This window comes from Marmota monax, unplaced genomic scaffold (genome assembly GCF_021218885.2).
Source record: "Marmota monax isolate L192 unplaced genomic scaffold, Marmota_monax_Labrador192_F-V1.1 WCK01_AAM20220418_F8-fsc00130, whole genome shotgun sequence".
NCBI classification, from domain to species: Eukaryota; Metazoa; Chordata; class Mammalia; order Rodentia; family Sciuridae; genus Marmota; species Marmota monax.
Window position 1 is genome coordinate 2,062,802 of NW_026693244.1, and position 17,860 is coordinate 2,080,661.

At 35.1% G+C, this 17,860-nt stretch overlaps 1 non-coding gene across 1 annotated transcript; it reads right to left on the reverse strand.

Moving 5' to 3' along the window:
• Positions 1-14,435: 14,435 nt before the first annotated feature.
• On the reverse strand, positions 14,436-14,508 carry Trnaa-ugc (transfer RNA alanine (anticodon UGC)). The gene has a single exon. It is a non-coding gene; the product is annotated as a tRNA-Ala (tRNA).
• Between the last annotated feature and the right edge of the window lie 3,352 nt (positions 14,509-17,860).

The window sequence follows — 17,860 nt, forward strand, 5'->3', positions numbered from 1 at the left end:
AAAACCAGGTAAGGACCAGATCATGAAACTCTTATAAGCCAGTTTGAGAAATTTGGACTTAATCCCAAGTATGTGTGTGTGCGTGTGTGTATTTATGATATATATATATATATATATATATATATATATATACACACACAGAAATTATATATATATATATATATATATAAAGAAATTATATATATATATAATTTTTTTTTCGTTTTCTTTTTTCTTTTGCAGAAGGAGAGTGACATGATTAAGTTGTTGTGTGTGTTTAATTTTTATTATTTTGCAGTGCTGGGGATTCAATCCAGGACCACACACATGCTAGGTGAGAGCTATATCACTAAGCTACATCCCCAATCCTATGTTGTCTTTTAAAACACTCTAGCTGCAATGTATATAGATTGGATATTTGAAGACAGAGACTGAAGTCAAAAAAGTAATTTAGGACATTTTTGTAGTGACTGAAGCAAGGAAGAATAGTGGTGTCTTAGAATTGAAGAACTACAATATATGACTTTCTAAAAATTTAATATCATACCATTTTATTCAGATGTAAAGGAAATGTGCTCATACTAGGATAAAGTAGTATAAACTGGAAAGAGGTTATTTAGGAGTATTTTGTGTAGAGGTACAGCTTTAAGAGAGAGTGGGGCAAGCAAAAGGCAACTTGCAGGAATACTTAATAAAGTCCTAATTTTAAAAAATGACAATGCCCAGAGCTGGGGATGTAGCTCAGTGGTAGAGCACTTGCCTAGTATGTGTGAGGCACTGGGTTTGATCCTCAACACCACATGAAAATAAACAAAATAAAGGCATTCTATCCATCTACAACTACAAAATTTTTTTTTAAAAAAATGACATGCCCATGTATACTAACATTACAGAATTTTCATTTTCTAAAATTTTATTTTTAATGGACATATAATAATTGTACAAATGTATGGGGTATGATGAGTTGTTTTGATGAATGTACACATTGTATAATTATTAAATCAGGATGATTAGCATGTCCATAACCTTAAACATTCACTTTTTTTGTGTGACAAACAGAGTCCTCTCTTCCAGCTATTTCAAAACACACAGTATGTTATGGTTATGGTTAACCATAACCTACCATGCAGCAGAACATCAGAACCTATTCCTCCTATATAACTGTAACTTTTGTGCCTGTTGACTGTCTTCTCCCCATTTTTCCTCCTCTTTACCCTCCCCCGCCCCCAGCCTCTGATAGGTACAATAATTCTTCTTCTTCTTCTTCTTCTTCTTCTTCTTCTTCTTCTTCTTCTTCTTCTTCTTCTTCTTCTTCCTTTTTTTTTTTAAGATTCAACATATAGGGTTGGGAATAAGCTCAGGGGTAGAGCACTTGTCTAACATGTTGACACCCTTAGTGCAATCCCCAGTATACTCCCAAATAAAAAATAAAATAAAAGATTCCACATATAAGTGAGATCATGTGACATTTATCTTTCTGTGTCTGGTTTATTTCACCTAACATTAATGTTCTCTAGGTTCTACTGTGCTGTTGTAAATGGTGGGCTTGGGTCTTTAATAAGGCTGAAATTATAGATAGATAATATAGGTATAATTTATAGCTATATAAATGTGGGAAATATATATGTATATGTACCTAAATATCTATATACCTATATATCTCCCACATTTCCATTCATTAGACACACTGGCTAATTTTGTATCTTGGCTATTGTGAATAGAGCTACAATAAAATAGGAATGTATATATATTTTTTATTAACTGATTTCATTTCCTTTGGGTATATACACTATATATACTATTCAATGATATATATAGAACTTTTCAGCATCTGTGACCTAAAGTATTTCATAAGTTCCATAAGAGCTACAATAAGATATACTCATCAATTGTTCTATTACTATCTCAAGTTTTCTATCCTTTCTCTCCTCTGCCCACTTCTTGTCATAGTTGAATCAAACAGAAAGCCTCTCACTATACCCATTATTCTCTTTTCTCAGCCACAGCTGTATTGTTCAGAATAATCTTTCATTGTTTTTTGGAAAATCTCCATTCTATCCTTCAAAAATTTTAAAAACAAACCTCTTCCGAAAGATCAACACTAAAACAATTCAACCTTTGAATATAATTTAGAATGACTCAAGAATGTTATGGGTTTCTGACCTTTGTTGTATCTTTACCCCAATAGGTTGTACAACATGTTGTTTCTCAGTTGTTTGACTAAGATCACATGTACCTATATGGTTAGGTTTTCTGGATATTTCATCATGTTGGTTGCCTTTAGTTGTCAATGTCTGTCTTAATGAGACTCCCATAATCTGATACAATGTTCTGTTATAGAGTTAATTGAGGATTGTCCAAATTTCTGAGGCCCTGGATTGATCCAGAATTTTTAGGATGGTTCTAAGAGTGAAACTTGCTTGGATCTTTGGAGTATAAAACAATGACAGTTGGTGGCCACTTCCCAAGTAAGGGTAGACTAGAAGGAATCAACCAGAATGCCAAATAAGGAGAACAAAGAAAAGGGCAGGAATTGGACCTAAAGCAAAGGGTTAGTAATCAGAATGGTTAAAATCGAAGTGTCCTGGGGTTGGGGTTGTGGCTAACAGTGGAATGCTCACCTAGCACATGAGAGTCCCTGGGTTCCATCCTCAGCACCACATAAAAATAAATAAATAAAATAGGGCTATTTTGTGTCCAATTATAACTAAAAAATAAACATTAAAAAATCGAAGTGTCCTAATATGATCTGGAATACTTTTTGATATTAGGTGAAGCCTAAATATTTCCAGTGTTAGTAAAACACAGGGGCACAAACACAAGGAGCTGAATCTTCTTACAACACCCTATCCAAGACATTTTAGGGAGAGAAAAGTGAAAAGTTCTGGGCTGGATTAATAGGAGTTTTTCTGCTTTAATATGTTGGCCAAACGGAAACAACCCAACAGTAGAGAAATTAGCTGTGGTATGTTAACTTTTTGGAATAGCATATAGCAATGAAAAAAAAAAAACAATTACACTTACATGCAACAATTTGGATAAATTTTATAGAACAAAGTCAAGTGAATAAAGCCAGACATAAAATAGCACACATTGTATTATTCTACAACCCAAAGCTACCTGCACTGTTAGAGTTGGTCTAGCAATTATCTCTGGGGAAGGTGGTTGCTAAAAGGGACATGAAGAACTTTAACCTGTATTTTGTACTACTGGCCTTCAGACTACCAATTTATGAATTATCCTGTTGTCACCATTTTAGACTTTCTCATAGAAATGAGATTTTTTTGGCCCATAAAATATATACAAACACAGAAAGGGAGCTAAAACATACTTTAAAAATAGCAGAAGCATTATCAAATTGTTGTTTGTTAGAAGTGATTATTTCGGGCTGGGGTTGTGGCTCAGAGGAAAGAGTGCTCACCTAGCATGCGTGAGGCACTGGGTTCCATCCTCAGCACCACATAAAAATAAAAATAAAGGTATTGTGTCCACCTACAACTAAAAAATAAATGTGTTTTTTTTTTTTTAAAGAAGTGATTATTTCTTTTTAAAAGGCTTAGTCACCACCTTATATCTTCTCTAGCCCCGTATATTTTTTGAGATTGGTTTCATGAATCAAACGTCTGGCAGCCTGTCTGCTAGCCCAGCTGTCAATGACTGAAAAACAAGCCAGCTCTAGATTGCACAACGTGTATCAAGTCATGCAGTTCTGTAAAAGGAATACTTGATTTGATCTTCAGTGGCCAGGATCTGGTGCCCGGAAGGTGATTATAACTATGTCCAGTATTTATATCAACCTCAATCACTCACTGTCTACCAATTGGCTCTAACAAGATGTTCCAAGCCCTATATTTGATTCCCATGAATTACTTGTTGATTATCCACACTGCAGATTATCTTTAATGAATTTTCTTTGTCCTAGGCCAGTTTCTTCTTGTATTCTTCTTAGGCTACCTTTGTTACTGTTCAGTTGGTGTGTGTGCAGCAGAAAAGGAAAACTAATTTTGAAATTGGTGTAAATTGATGATTCTCAACTAGGAGTGATTGTTGTCTGTAGACATGTTTGGTTGTCAAAACTGGGGGTTGTTTTGGGCATCTGCTGGTAACATCTTAAAATGCACAGATTGGTACTATGACAAAGAATTGTTCAGTCAGTCCAAAGAATCAGTAGTGTTGACGTTGAGAAACCCTGGCCTAAAGAAAGATAAGCTAAAAAAAAAAAAAGAAAAATAGGACAAAAAAAAGAAAGATAAGCTAGAGAAGCAATTTATAATTAATAAATATATTTTAAATTAGTGTATGAATTACATGGGAATTATTCACTGTTTTGGATTCCCTATTTCACAGCTTCCCTCCATGAACAACAAGAATAGACATTGAATATGCATTTATTATTCCCTGTGCATGCCTTTTAATAGTTATTTAAGGGTTTGCAGTCTTCAAATTAGTATGATAGGCATGCTCTCTTTTCAGTGGGAATGCCAAATGCTCAATGGTTTGTATGACCTTCTCATAAGAGCCTTAACTAGGGGTGTGAAAAAATTTCTCAATGTAAAATTTTGGGACTCTAAGAGGGTCAAGCCTCTGGGTTTTGGGTTTCTGTATATTCATCCAATTTTTATATATTATGTCTCTCAAAGGCCTATTTCATTATCCTCATTTGACTCTAATTAACTGAATTACTTGCAATCTCAGTTCTACAAGACTGAACAAATTCTTGGCATGACTTTACTTTCTCATCCTCATACTAAAAGTGTGGTTAATACTGATATTTTTTAAATTGTTTTTCACACTTCTTTCAGGAGTGAGCTTACAATACTCACAAATTTAAGAGTTGTCTTAACAGCTCTCAAAACAACATTCCTTATTTATTTATTTACTTACTTATTTTTGTCTGTTTTGGTACTGGTAATTAAACTCAAGGGAACTTAACCACATCCTCAGCCCTTTTAATTTTTTCATTTTGAGACAGATCTTACTAAGTTGCACAGACCAGCCTCCAATTTGACATCTCTCACTTTAACCTCCTAAGTCACTGGAATTACAGCAGTGCACTACCACATCTGGCCAATATTCTTCAATTTAAATGGATTTGTCATATTTTATTTGGGAAGATTAAGTCAATGCATTGTGAAGTTATAATGAGGATTCCTGTACTGACACATTTTCATGTGGTGGCAGCTCATCAGTACTTCAAACCTTACATAGCTTCCTGCATCTCCAGCTTGATTGAACCTGCAGTGTCTGAAGATTCAGTCTAAGGGGCTCAAAGAAGCATACTCCCAGTAATTATCCATCTAGGATTGTGGTCACATCTGGTTCAGAATTCAAACTCATAATGGCATCTGACAGAGTGAGCTGGTCCCAGGATTTTTGCAGGAGATTTAAACCAGGCCAAAAGATCCCAGAGGGTTTAAATTCTATCTATGTTTAACCAGCACTCATTCCTGAGAAATATGCAGTATGAAGACCAGTAAGAGTGGGTCACAGAACCTGTGCACTGATCTTCACATATACTACAAAACATACACTCAAAGCTTCCCAAGTAGCAGAAAAATACATGAATTATATTTCTTAAACTCTGGCCTAACTACCTTTCCCCAGACCCTGCAGACTCTGAAACTGCTGGGTTTGGAAAGATGGTTGGGTGACTTTTATCCAGCATTTTCAGAAAGCTGCTGACTTCACCTCAGAAAAATATGCTCAAAATGCATCAGACACTGCATCTTCTTGTTGACTTGGTTTCTAACCAAAATAGAGTAAAAGGACCATAATTATCACTATTTCACATGACTATAATACTAATCACATCATGGGAATAATTTCCATGAAAGCTCTACTAATCCATTTTGTAAACATAGCAGAAACTCAAAAGTTTAAAAGTAAACATGACAGACTTTTAAGTAAACTCATAGCTGGAAAGTTATGAAAGAATTTTTTATAAGACACAGAGTTGCTATATAGCAAGTCCCTATATGGCAAAAAAGAGCCTATGCAATCAAACTGCTGTGACCTAGGGGGTAAAGAGTAATGATTTGGTGTCAAATAGACCTTAGGTCAAGCCCTGATTTTGCCACTTACTAGCTAAGTGGTCTTTGACATATTACTTAAACTTTCTTAGCCTTAGTTTCTTCGTATTTGAAGTGGAGATAATAAAAGTTTTTAATCTCATGGACTTCTGTAAATATTAGATGACCTACTGGTCATCTAATATTTACAGAAGAATAGCAAGCTCCTCAAATATTAACTTATATTAATTATTCTTATACACTGAGTAAGTAGTAATATTTTGGATATTTAGCTAAAGAATATACCTGAAGCATGACAAGGTCATGGTACTTAAACAAGTTTCATTTAATACTAGGGATAATCTGTAGTAATTTTTTAAACCTCTTTGTGTTAGTTTTTACTGTGATGAAATATGTTAGATAAATCAACTTATAAAGAGGAAAGAATTATTTTGGCTCATAATGGTTGGTTGATCCATTGCTTTTAGGCTTATGGTGAGACTGTGTATCATGGTGGGAAACTATAGCAGAGAAAGCTGCTGAGAGTTAACAGGAAGTGAAAAAGTGAGGGAAGGCAGGTCCCAATATCCTATTCATGGGCAAACTTCCAATGACCTAACTCCCTTTTTCTGGGCCCCACCTCGTAAATGTTCCCCAACTCCCAATAGTCCCCAGGTTGGTGACCAAGCACACATGGAGCTTTGGAGAACACTTATCCAACCTTAGGTACTCACTTATCTATTTTCTAATTGTGGCAAAATACACATACATTTATCACCATTTTAATAATTTTTAAGTATGCAATTCAGTGGCGTTAATTATATTTATAGCATTATAAAATTATCATTGCTGCCCACTTTTAGAATTTTTAATCATCCCAAACAGATGCTTTTCACATGTTAAACAATAATTCTATATCCATGTATTCATTTTTAAATTATTATTTTATCATTTTTCTTTTTCATTTTCTTTTTGTAGTTCTGGGATTGAGCCCAGGGCTTCATTCACACAGGCAAGTACTCTACCACTGGGATATACCACTAGTCCTATATATCTTTTTATATAAAGGAAAGCACATAGTATATAATCACTTAGAAAGTTAGAAAATACAACCAGCTGCTCAGGAGTCTTAGGCCGAAGGATTGCAAGTTGAAGGCTCATCTGGGCAACTTAGTGAGACCCTGTCTCAAAATTTTTAAAAAGTTAAAAGGGCTGGGGATGTAGCTCAAAGGTAGAGTGCTCTGGGTTCAACACACAGTTCCAAAAATAAAAAATAATAAATAAAATTTAAAAACATAAATAAAAATTAAATCATCTGAAATTTTATTTCCCACAATAAATAGCATCAATATTTTTGTATATATTTGTCAATTATTTTCCTCCTATAAACATAGCTTTGTAAATTCTGCATGTGTACATATGTGTAAATATACCTGTAATATAAATTCTATTTTTTCTAACCATCAATGTCTAAAAAATATTTAAAAAAAAAGATAATGTGTTGAAAGCATAGTCCCCAGTGTAGGAAGATTCAGAGGTGGGGCTTTTAGGAAGTTATTATTTGCTTTGCTTTTGTTTACTATGGTGCTGGAAATTGAACCTAGATCCTCATCATGCTGGGCTAGAACTCTACCACTGAGCTACATCTCCAGCCCTTAAGAAATTATTGGATTGTGAGGGCTGTAACCTCATTAATGGATTAATCGTTTCGATGGGTTAATAGAATGGATGACTGGGTGGTAACTGTAGGCAGGTGGGTTATGCTGGAGGAGGAAATTGGTCACTGGGGGTGTGTCCTTGGGGGACTAGGATTGCCCCTAGCCCCTTCAAGTCTCTCTCTCTCTCTCTCTCTCTCTGCTTTCCAGCTGCTATGAGTGGAGCAGCTTGCCTCAGCCATGTCCTTCCTCCATGATGTTTCTCCGTTGGAGCCAACCAGTCATGAAGTGACCTCTGAAACCATGAGCCAAAGCCAACCATTTCTCCTCTAAGTTGTTCTTGTAAGGTATCTTGATGGAAAGAGATGGAAAGCTGACTAACACACCATTTAAAGGATCTTTTAGTTAGACAACCATGGTTCAGTAAAGATGGTAAATAACCATGAAGAAGAGAAACAGAAAACTACTTCTCCATTTTAAAAAGGCTTTCATAGGGGAGTGGTGAGGGAGGAAATCCAAAATGACTAGTTTATGAGGATTACCTCATCTGAAGACCAATTCTTCCTCAATCCACAACTGTCACAATCCTAAGAATCACTGTGGTAATTTGGTCTAAATAGTTATCCCTCCTGGTGTCTCAAAGTGAACATACATAAATAAATTTTTTAAAAAAATATAACACTCAAACCAAAACTAATAAAAATGACTATCTCTAAAGGAATAGACCAGGATGTTGGGAAAAGGAATTAAATGAGACTTCTCTGAATATGTGTTTTTATATACTTTGGCCATGTAAAGTAAATAAATGTTTTACATGTAAAAAGAAACTTCTAAAAATCTATAAAAAATTTAAACAAACTGAAGCTAACTAGAACTGCAGTAAAAGAACTGAAATGAATAAGCTTAACTGTCATCAAAAGCACTAAAAATACACAAAGAAAGGAATTATTTTAAGGGTACTACTTAGTGAAATATACTTTTTTAATATTTATTTTTTAGTTGTAGTTGGACACAATACCTTTATTTTATTTATTTATTTATTTTTATATGCTGAGTATTGAATCCAGGGCCTCCTGCATGCTAAGTGAGCACTTTATCACTGAGCCACAATCCAGCCTTTAATGGAATATTTTCTAAGAACAAATTGAGGTATAAAGAAATCATAATCTGTTTCCTGAAACCTAATTGTTATAGGTAACATTCTCATTATTATTTCAAAACTATTTAAATATACTGTAGTTTAGTGAAAATATGTAATTATATTGACATTAAAAACGATTTTCAGCAAAAGAGAAACAAGTAGAAAAGTCAAAGAATGTAAGTAGAAAATTCCTAAAAGATTACACAGTTACATTGTTATAGTGTAAAATATGAACTAGAAATATCATTATTGTCATCATTTCTTTCTTTTGAATACAGGTAGATGATCTCTGACTTAAGATAATTTGATTTAATGATTTTTTTTAAACGTCATGATGCTATGAAAGTGGTATAACTAGTGTAAAACCTTACTTGGAATTTTGAATTCTGGTCTTTTCCTGGGTGGGTGGTATGATGTACAATCCCCTCACATGATGCTGGGTAGCAGCAGCAAGCCTCAGCTCCCAGTCATGCACGGAATCACCAGAGAAGCAACAGATCTCTACAGCGAGTGTGTTTTGGGATACAAATATTCAAAAAATTACATGAGATATTCAGCACTTTGTTATAAGTAGGCTTTGTGTTAGATGACTTTGCCCAACTCTAAGCTTAAGTGTTCTGAGCATGTTTATTTATTTTTTGTTATATATATATATATATATATATATATATATATATTGTATATTATATATATTTTGTTGTTGTTGTTGTTGTTGTTGTAATTGGACACAATACCTCTATTTTATTTATTTATTTTTATGTGGTGCTGAGGATTGAACCCAACACCTTGCACTGCTAGGCGAGCACTCTAATGCTTAGCCACAAACCCAGCCCCTGAGCATGTTTAAAAGTAGGCAAGGCTAGAGGCTGGAGTTGTGGAGTGGTAGAGCAGTTGCCCAGCATGTGTGAGGCACTGGGTTCGATTCTCAGCACCCATATAAATTAGTGAATAAAATAAAGGTCTATCAACATCTAAAAAAATATTTTTTTAAAAAGTAGGTGAGGCCAAATTATAATGTTCAGTAGGTTAAGTGTGTTAAACGCATTTTGGGCCAAAAGGGCTTGGAAGCAATGATTACCCAGAAGTAATGATGAAATATTAGAATCAGATAATGATTACCACTGGATGACACTGTTGGTTGAAAGGCTGATGATGAGAAGTTTACCAGGAAGGAGAAGGTTATCAACCCATGACTAACCAATCTTCATATCTCTAGAAGCACAGCCACCAGATATTATGTGCTTCCTGATGTGATGCATAATGAGGCACAGAACAGGTATCAAGTATCTTTGAGGGAAAAAGGTTGACTCTGCATCTAATCAATTCTTTAGAGCCAACTTTCATTTACAGGAATTACAGGGGATGAAGGAGCCAGTTAAATGACACCACAAGAAAACAAACATTCCTCAAGAAACTTATTTGATTTCTGCGACTAGATAATGGCAGCTGATAAAGAGGAGGAGGGCTGTGTGACTGTTTTAGACTAAGAGAGGCTAAGAGGCACAGCCAAAGGCTGTGTGGGATGCTCTTAGGGTCCTGATTCTAAGAACCCTAGAAACACATTTTTTTGAGACAATCAGACCTAGAGATTAGATAATGCCAGAGAACTAGTAAGTTTGTTACATGTGATAATAAAATTTTGGTTATGTAAAAAAATGCTTATTTTTAGACATTCATAGCAAAGTATCATATAATAACATGACAGTGTCTAGGATTCAGTTTTAAATATTTCAACAAAGAATAAAAGGGAATAGATAAACAAATGTGAAAGAGCAAATTTGTTAGATCTGGGTTGTGTACATGACAGTTCATTGTATAGTCTCTCTAGGATATTTGAAATGTTTTAATATAAAAGTTTAAAAACTAAGTAATTCATACCTGTTCGGTTACTGTATGACAAATCACCTCATAACTTACTGGATTAAACTGCAATAATCATTTCATTATATCTCATATTTTATCCAGGTCAGAAACTTGGACTTGACTAGGCAGTTCTGGATCTTGGAGTTTCTGTGTGATTGTGACTGGATCCAAGGAAGGGAGAGTGGAATAGGAGGACAGGTTGGAGCTGTGGGACTCTGACTGGGCTGTCCACTCTGTCCTGAGTGTAGTTGCAGGGGCCTTTCACATGCTCTTTCCATGAGGACTACTTCAGCTTTTCTCACACACAGTGGTCCTCAGCGCAGGCAGAATGCTCTTGTGGCAACCGATGTTTTCAACAGCAAGGATTTCAGTGAGCAAAGAGAAAGCTGTGTTGCCTTTTATGTCCTCGCTTGGGAAGTCACACAGTATCCTTACTCTGCGTGTATAGATGAAGAATCCAAAGCTAAGTCTATTTTTTCAAGAAGATTCATTGATTATGCCTGTTGGTGAGAGTAGTGACAAAGAATTTGTGGACCTATTTTAAAACTGCCACATCATTCTTAATAACCTCACATATCTGGTGATCAGTACCCAACTCAAAAGGCCACCAAAGACTTGACAGTCTCTCGGATTTACTCAAAAGTGGTGACTTTTCTGATTCCCAGGCCTAAACCATGGAACAACTGATTCCTCCTCTAATGGCCATATATCTTATAGATTTATCAAAACTGCTTAATTTTGTATCTCTCAAATTACTCTATGAGAATTGTATGTGAAGTATCCAGCCTTCACTGGATACTTCATATGTAATATCTCATAGAGTAATTTGAGAGTAAGTTGATAATAGACACTCCATAAATATTAGTGATATCTGATACCTGCGTGAATTCTTCAGAAATCTTTACTGATTGAGCATATCATTAAAAAAAATAGTAGTTGGTGTGATTTCATGATTCTCTAAAAGAATATAGCTACAATTTGAAAGAAGATTAGAACTGCTCTAGAAATCTAAAATTTATTATAAAATGTTGCAGTTGGCAATGTGTAGTGATAACGGGGAGTGAGCTGATGTATCTGCCAGAGTATTTATTTCCTGATTTTATTTTCCATTTTGTTTTTACTTCGGTTGGCTTTCTTCTTCCTTAGATTTCCTTTTCAAAAAATTTCCTGAGCAACAGAAAAATGGGAGCATATCCTTCTATGAAGTATGAATGCATCAATGCCAAAGCTTTTTAGAGAAAACTAATGAAGTTTGGAATCCAATCTGTTTTAAAATATTTCTGGAGATTAAGCAAAACATTCACCAGATTTTTAAATCTGGAGTATTTCCTTGGCCTATGAAAAACATTAGATTTTCTTTTGAAATCTTAAAAATCAAAGATGTGCCAGCTGCAGTGGTATTTGTCTGTACTCCCAGCAACTCTGGAGGCTGAGGCAGGAAAATGTTGACTTACATGTGGTGCTGAACACCTTCTGGTACAGATATTAAAGGTAGTCTCAGACCTGCCACCCTGACCTCCTGCCCTCTATCAAGGGATTAAGATGGAAGTGAAAATAGGAAGTCTAATTCTGATACACAGTATAGTTTATTTTTATTTAATTGATCTAATATGTCTAAATTTCCTTTGAAACTAATCCTATGCCAGCTTGAAGATTCATTTTTCTCAACACTACTGGGATACAACTTTGCCTTTGGGTAACTAATTCTTTGCTGGGAGTTGAGAAATAGAGAAAAAAAATGATTATTTCAAACCTTTTCTTGCCCCAGCATCTTAGCAAGACCCTGTCTCAAAATAAAAAAATAAAAAAGTTCTGGGTATATAGCTCAGTGGTAAAGTACTCCTGGGTTCAGTCCCCAGTACACAAAACAACAACAACAACAACAAAAAATGATGACTTTCAATTATGGTGTTAAACACTAACTAATTTGAATGTAAATTTATTTGTAATTTCCCAAAGCAATAATGTTAATCAGGTAATACAGCTATTCATAGAAAGAAACTCTAATATTACACCAAACTAAAAGTTTTCTAAAATGTATTAGTCATGTAAACAATGAGCTAGTTATAAATTATAAATACTTTATTAAATTATTAATTTTACTTGATGCTACTATATTACTTAACAGCAATAAAACTATATCATAGGGGCTGGGGATATAGCTCAGTCAATAGGGTGCTTGTCTCATATGCACAAGGCCCTGGGTTCAATCCCCATGTACCACTAAAAAACAAAAACAAAAACAAAAAAACTATATCATGGTGTTCCAGAGCTTCACTAGTATTGGTTGCCTATCTTTCTAACAATTATATAAATTTCAGTGTCTTCGCTTTTCCTATTTAGCTACTTTTATTTACCTAGGAATATTTGTGGAATTGGTGTTAATATCCACATATCTTGATCTAATAAGCTTAATAACCCCATGGTCCCAATCAGTCAATTATGTTATATAATAGGGACTAAATCTGCAGAGGTTCAAAGGCTGTTGACTGAATTCAAATGTGCTTTTTATCACAGGTAAAAAAAAAATAGCATCTCAAAATTACAAACAAATGTGTCTGAAATGATGTAGAAGTCGCTTCACATTCTCTGCAAAATGGCTTATTTACCTTCTCAATTGTGTCCTAGAAGAAAAATGCATTTTTGAAATCAAGAATAATTCTATGTATATTTCTTTATTACATTCTTTGTGGAATATGTTCCAGCAAAACAGAAGGCTTTGCAGACATCATTTAACTAAGGAAGAAATTCTACTCTGCACAAGACTCCCATTGATGTTAGTGAATGGAACAAATGTTGAACTTGACCCTGTAATGTTTAAACTGCAATCCTTCCTGCTCTTGGCAGAGCCTGGCTTCCCACTGAAAGGCCTTGTAGTCTGTTCAGGGATTACACAGCGGGTTAACAGTCTAGTTTTTCCCTTCTTTTGGAATAACAGATGAGACATATAATACCTTCTTTTAGGGCCATTACATACTTTTAAATAAGAAGGTCTTAAATGAGGTGGTGTAAGAAAGTGAAAGGTTGAGTCTGTGAACAGAAATTTATGTTGGTAATGATTTAAACCATCGTCTCCACTAGTGGCTGAGAAGCATTAATTAATTCTATATTCATTAAAGAAAGAGAACAGAACATCAAGATCTTTGAGACCACTTGATGTACCAGTTTTGAAGATGAATATTGAGTGAATGTGCTTACTCCTTTTTTGTTATATTCTATCACATATATGTAAAGAATGGCTACTAGCAATATTTCAATGCAAATTATTTTTTGTAAAATAAAATTTAATTACTCTAAATGAAGTTAAGAGAAAATGTGTATATTAAAAAGAAAGAAAAATAAAATGTGTATATTTATCTCAAGGTAAGCTACTATAGAACCAAATTGGAATGGCTTTTTTTTTTAATTGAATCTATGAATAAAGAAGATTTGACTCTAGTATGGATCGAACACAATCTCTTATTGTTGCAGTCCACAAGGGAACATTATATTCTGGAGAAAAGGCCTTGAAATCCTCTATTCTGTATAGTTGTGCTAAGGTATTTAACACTATTACTAAGTTCCTAATTTTAGCTTGTTGCACTTGGTGGAATTTTGTTTTCTTTTATATGTTATAAACCTTTTATTTTCTACAATACAAATATATTACCATTATGAAAGAAAGAAAGAAAGAAGAGAGAACAGCTTTTGTTTTAAGGAAATGAAGAAGATGAAGAAACAGGATATACTTCAATATGAAATTAGAACTCTTGTTTTTATTCATTTATTTTTTGACTTTTTAAATTTTTTTGGTGTTACTGGGGATTGAACCCAGGGCCTTGTGCATGCAAGGCAAGCACTCTACCAACTGAGCCATATCCCCAGCAGAACTCTTATTTTTATTTGACAGAAGAGTATGAATTATGAAAAAATCCTCCAAGGATAGAAAGTGAAAATGTTGGCTTATGTATAGAGTTGAAAACCTCTGGTTCAGATATTAAAAGTAGTTATGGGATTACATATCATTCGAAAGCTGGTACTACACTCTGATTTCAGGTGGCTGGGTTCATATTCCAGCTCTGCAGCTTCCTAGTTACATGATCTTGTTCAGGCAGGTTATCTATTAACTGGCATCACAATTTATATTCTGATAAAGGTTGAACTGAAGGAGAGAAGGGAATAAAGGGCTGTACACAGGTCAGGCTGTGAGGCTTGGATTAGTTTAGAAGTCTGGGCTCTCAGAAGTCTGATAATTGCTTCCATAAGTAGCTGAGGACACTTGGGAGCCATGAGCCTAAAGATTCATAATGGCCTTCTGTTTCATTCATTCTTTACCCAGAAGGCTCCTGGTACAGCAGACTCTGTTTCCTGGGGAAAGTAAATTCACTCAGGAACCTAATGGCCTTAAGCAGTTTTTTTTTTTTTAACTAATTCAGAGCTTTTACTGTTTTTAAAATTAATTAATTAATTTCTTTTGCAATGCTGGGGATGGATCTGAGGGCCCTGCGCATGATAGGCAAGCTCTTCTATTGAGTTAACTTTCCAGCCCTGTTTTTCTTTCTTTTCCTATTTCTCTCATTCTTTCCTTTTCTTTCTTCTTCTTTTTTAGACAGGGTCTCACGAAATTGTCAGGGCTGGCCTCTAACTTGCCATCCTCCTGACTTAGCCTCCATAGTAGCTGATATTGTAGGCATGTACCACCATGCCTAAATTTAGCCCTGTTTTATTATTTTTTATATTGCAGATTTTTAAAAATTATCCATATTTCTGTTAATAAATGCCTTCCTTTCTTTTATTTTGTTGTTGAAATGCTGGGCATCAAACCAAGGGCCTTGCATATGCTAGACAAATGCTTTACCACTGAGATAAACCCCCAGCCTCCCACTTCATTTCTTTTTTTCAACTTTATTTCCCCCTCTCGTATATATAGCATATTAAAATCATTCTAATTTTCTGGGTTTTAGGAAAGTTCACCGCTCCCCCCACTCCTACAAGTTTTTTTCCCTTTGCTTGCGCTTTTTTGTGTGATTTTTAACTCTCCTTGTCTCTGGTCACATGTTTTCTTCTAAAGACTTATTTCAATCAAAATATTTTATTTCAATTCTTAGTTAGTTTTGGGTCTTTTTTAAAAAATGATGTTAAGCCTATTTTTTCTCTTCTTCTATATGATCCCATAGTTTTCTCTAGTACTTGTCTTTTTTTTTTTTATAGAGAGAGAGAGAGAGAGAAAGAGAGAATTTTTTTTAATATTTATTTATTTATTTATTTTTCAGCAGACACAACATCTTTATTTGTACGTGGTGCTGAGGATCCAACCCAGGGCCGCGCGCATGCCACATCCCCAGCCCCAGCACTTGTCTTTTTTTTTTTTTAATTTAAAGATATTGATGGATCTTTATTTTATTCATTTATTTATATGTGGTGCTGAGAATGGATCTTTATTTTATTCATTTATTTATATGTGGTGCTGAGAATGAACACAACCTAGCCACAACTTCAGCCCCTTACTTTTCTTTTTAATAATTGACCAGAAGCAAATCCAAGGATGTATGAAGAAAGTTCATGTTTTAAACAGAAGAAAGAGGCTTTCTTTGTTACCTTCCCCACTCTGCAGCAACTCCTGTGCTTGCTTCCTTGGATCCTTCCACAGGCTTTTCCAGTCCTATTGGAAACTTAATCAATTAACCTGGGGGAATTAGGTAGTTAATTCACTTCAAGGCCTTAAACTCATTACACACCAGCACTTTTGATTTGCTAGAACAATTTGCTACCATCTCATCCTGTTCAACTCTTATTCTGAGGAACCTAGTACAGATAGATGTCTTTGGTATCCATGGGCATGGATTCCAGCCTTTCTGCAGATACCCAAATTGGAGGATGTTCAAGTCCTTTACATAAAATACAGAGTATTGGGCTGGTGGGTGTGGCTCACTGGTAGGCGCTGGTCTAGCATGCATAAGGTCCTGGGTTCAATCCCCAACACACACACACACACACACACACACACTCACACATACACACATGATTAAAATGACACAGTATTTGATTACAACTTTGGTTGTAATTTGATTACATCTTCCTGTATAAATTAAATTATATCTAGATGATTTAACAAAGTGTACTTGTTATATAGGTACATGGTGATTATGTGGTATTCTTTTAAAAGGAACAATGACAAGAAAAATGTCTGTACATTTTCAGTACTGATGGAAGTTTTTCCTCCACATGTTTTCAATCCATGGTTGGTTGAATCCACAGATTTGAAACCCACTGTCCTGAGCAAGCTATGATATTGACACAGCTGGGTATTTTGTGTCTTTCTACAATGTCAGAATTTTTTGGATAACAATAAATTCACAAGCCACATCACTTTCAGCAGCTTTAATTTACTAAATAATCATAGTTCACTTGGTAGCAATCTCAGGTTCTTTTATTCCATTCTGATCTTAATTGCTAATATCCATAACACTCAAGTCACATATCACACTTTATAAAAATGATATATAGGTTGTAGAACAGCTAAGAAAGAGTTAAGGCTGCCACAAGGTTTCAAGAGGCCATGTCAAGAGAAGAGGCAGAGAGCAGATACAAATGCAAAAGAATCACTGCAGATAGTCAGATAAGATTAGGAACCAGTGCAGAACAGCTCAGGGTGCAGAATTTATTCAAGGTCTGGACAGTCAGTAGTTTCAAAGTGGGCTGCATCAAGCAGGGAGATCTAGCTGAGTGGAAGTCCAGAGGACAGAGTTGCAAGTTCATTTCCTGTCAACCTCTGACTTGTCCACCAAATGGTCCCACAAGATGATGGGTCAGTGTATGCCCCCTGGACCATGGTCTTAGGTTCCTCTCCTTTTATATTTTTCAAGGTTGCCTCACTTAGTGGTCTGATGTATTTAAGTTTGTAGGCCTGGTTTCTCAGATATGGATTTGATATGCCCATGCATCCATGTGCCCCTGATTTAATTTGATAAGTTCACAGGTGGTAATTTTTATTAACACAATTAATTTATCTGTTTGTACCTTATGACTGTGCTGTGCAGCTGGGGATTATCCTTTTGGATAAGTTCTGTGCTTTAGCACTTGCACTCAAAATGAAGAGCTCAGGACAAATTGCTGCTTTAAAAAAAAAAAAAGGAGTAACTCACAGCTAGGCGCAGCCTGAAACTACTCCTCTATAAATCATGGAGTAACTCAGAGCAGGGCTCAGTCTGTTCTCCACACCTACAGATATTGAG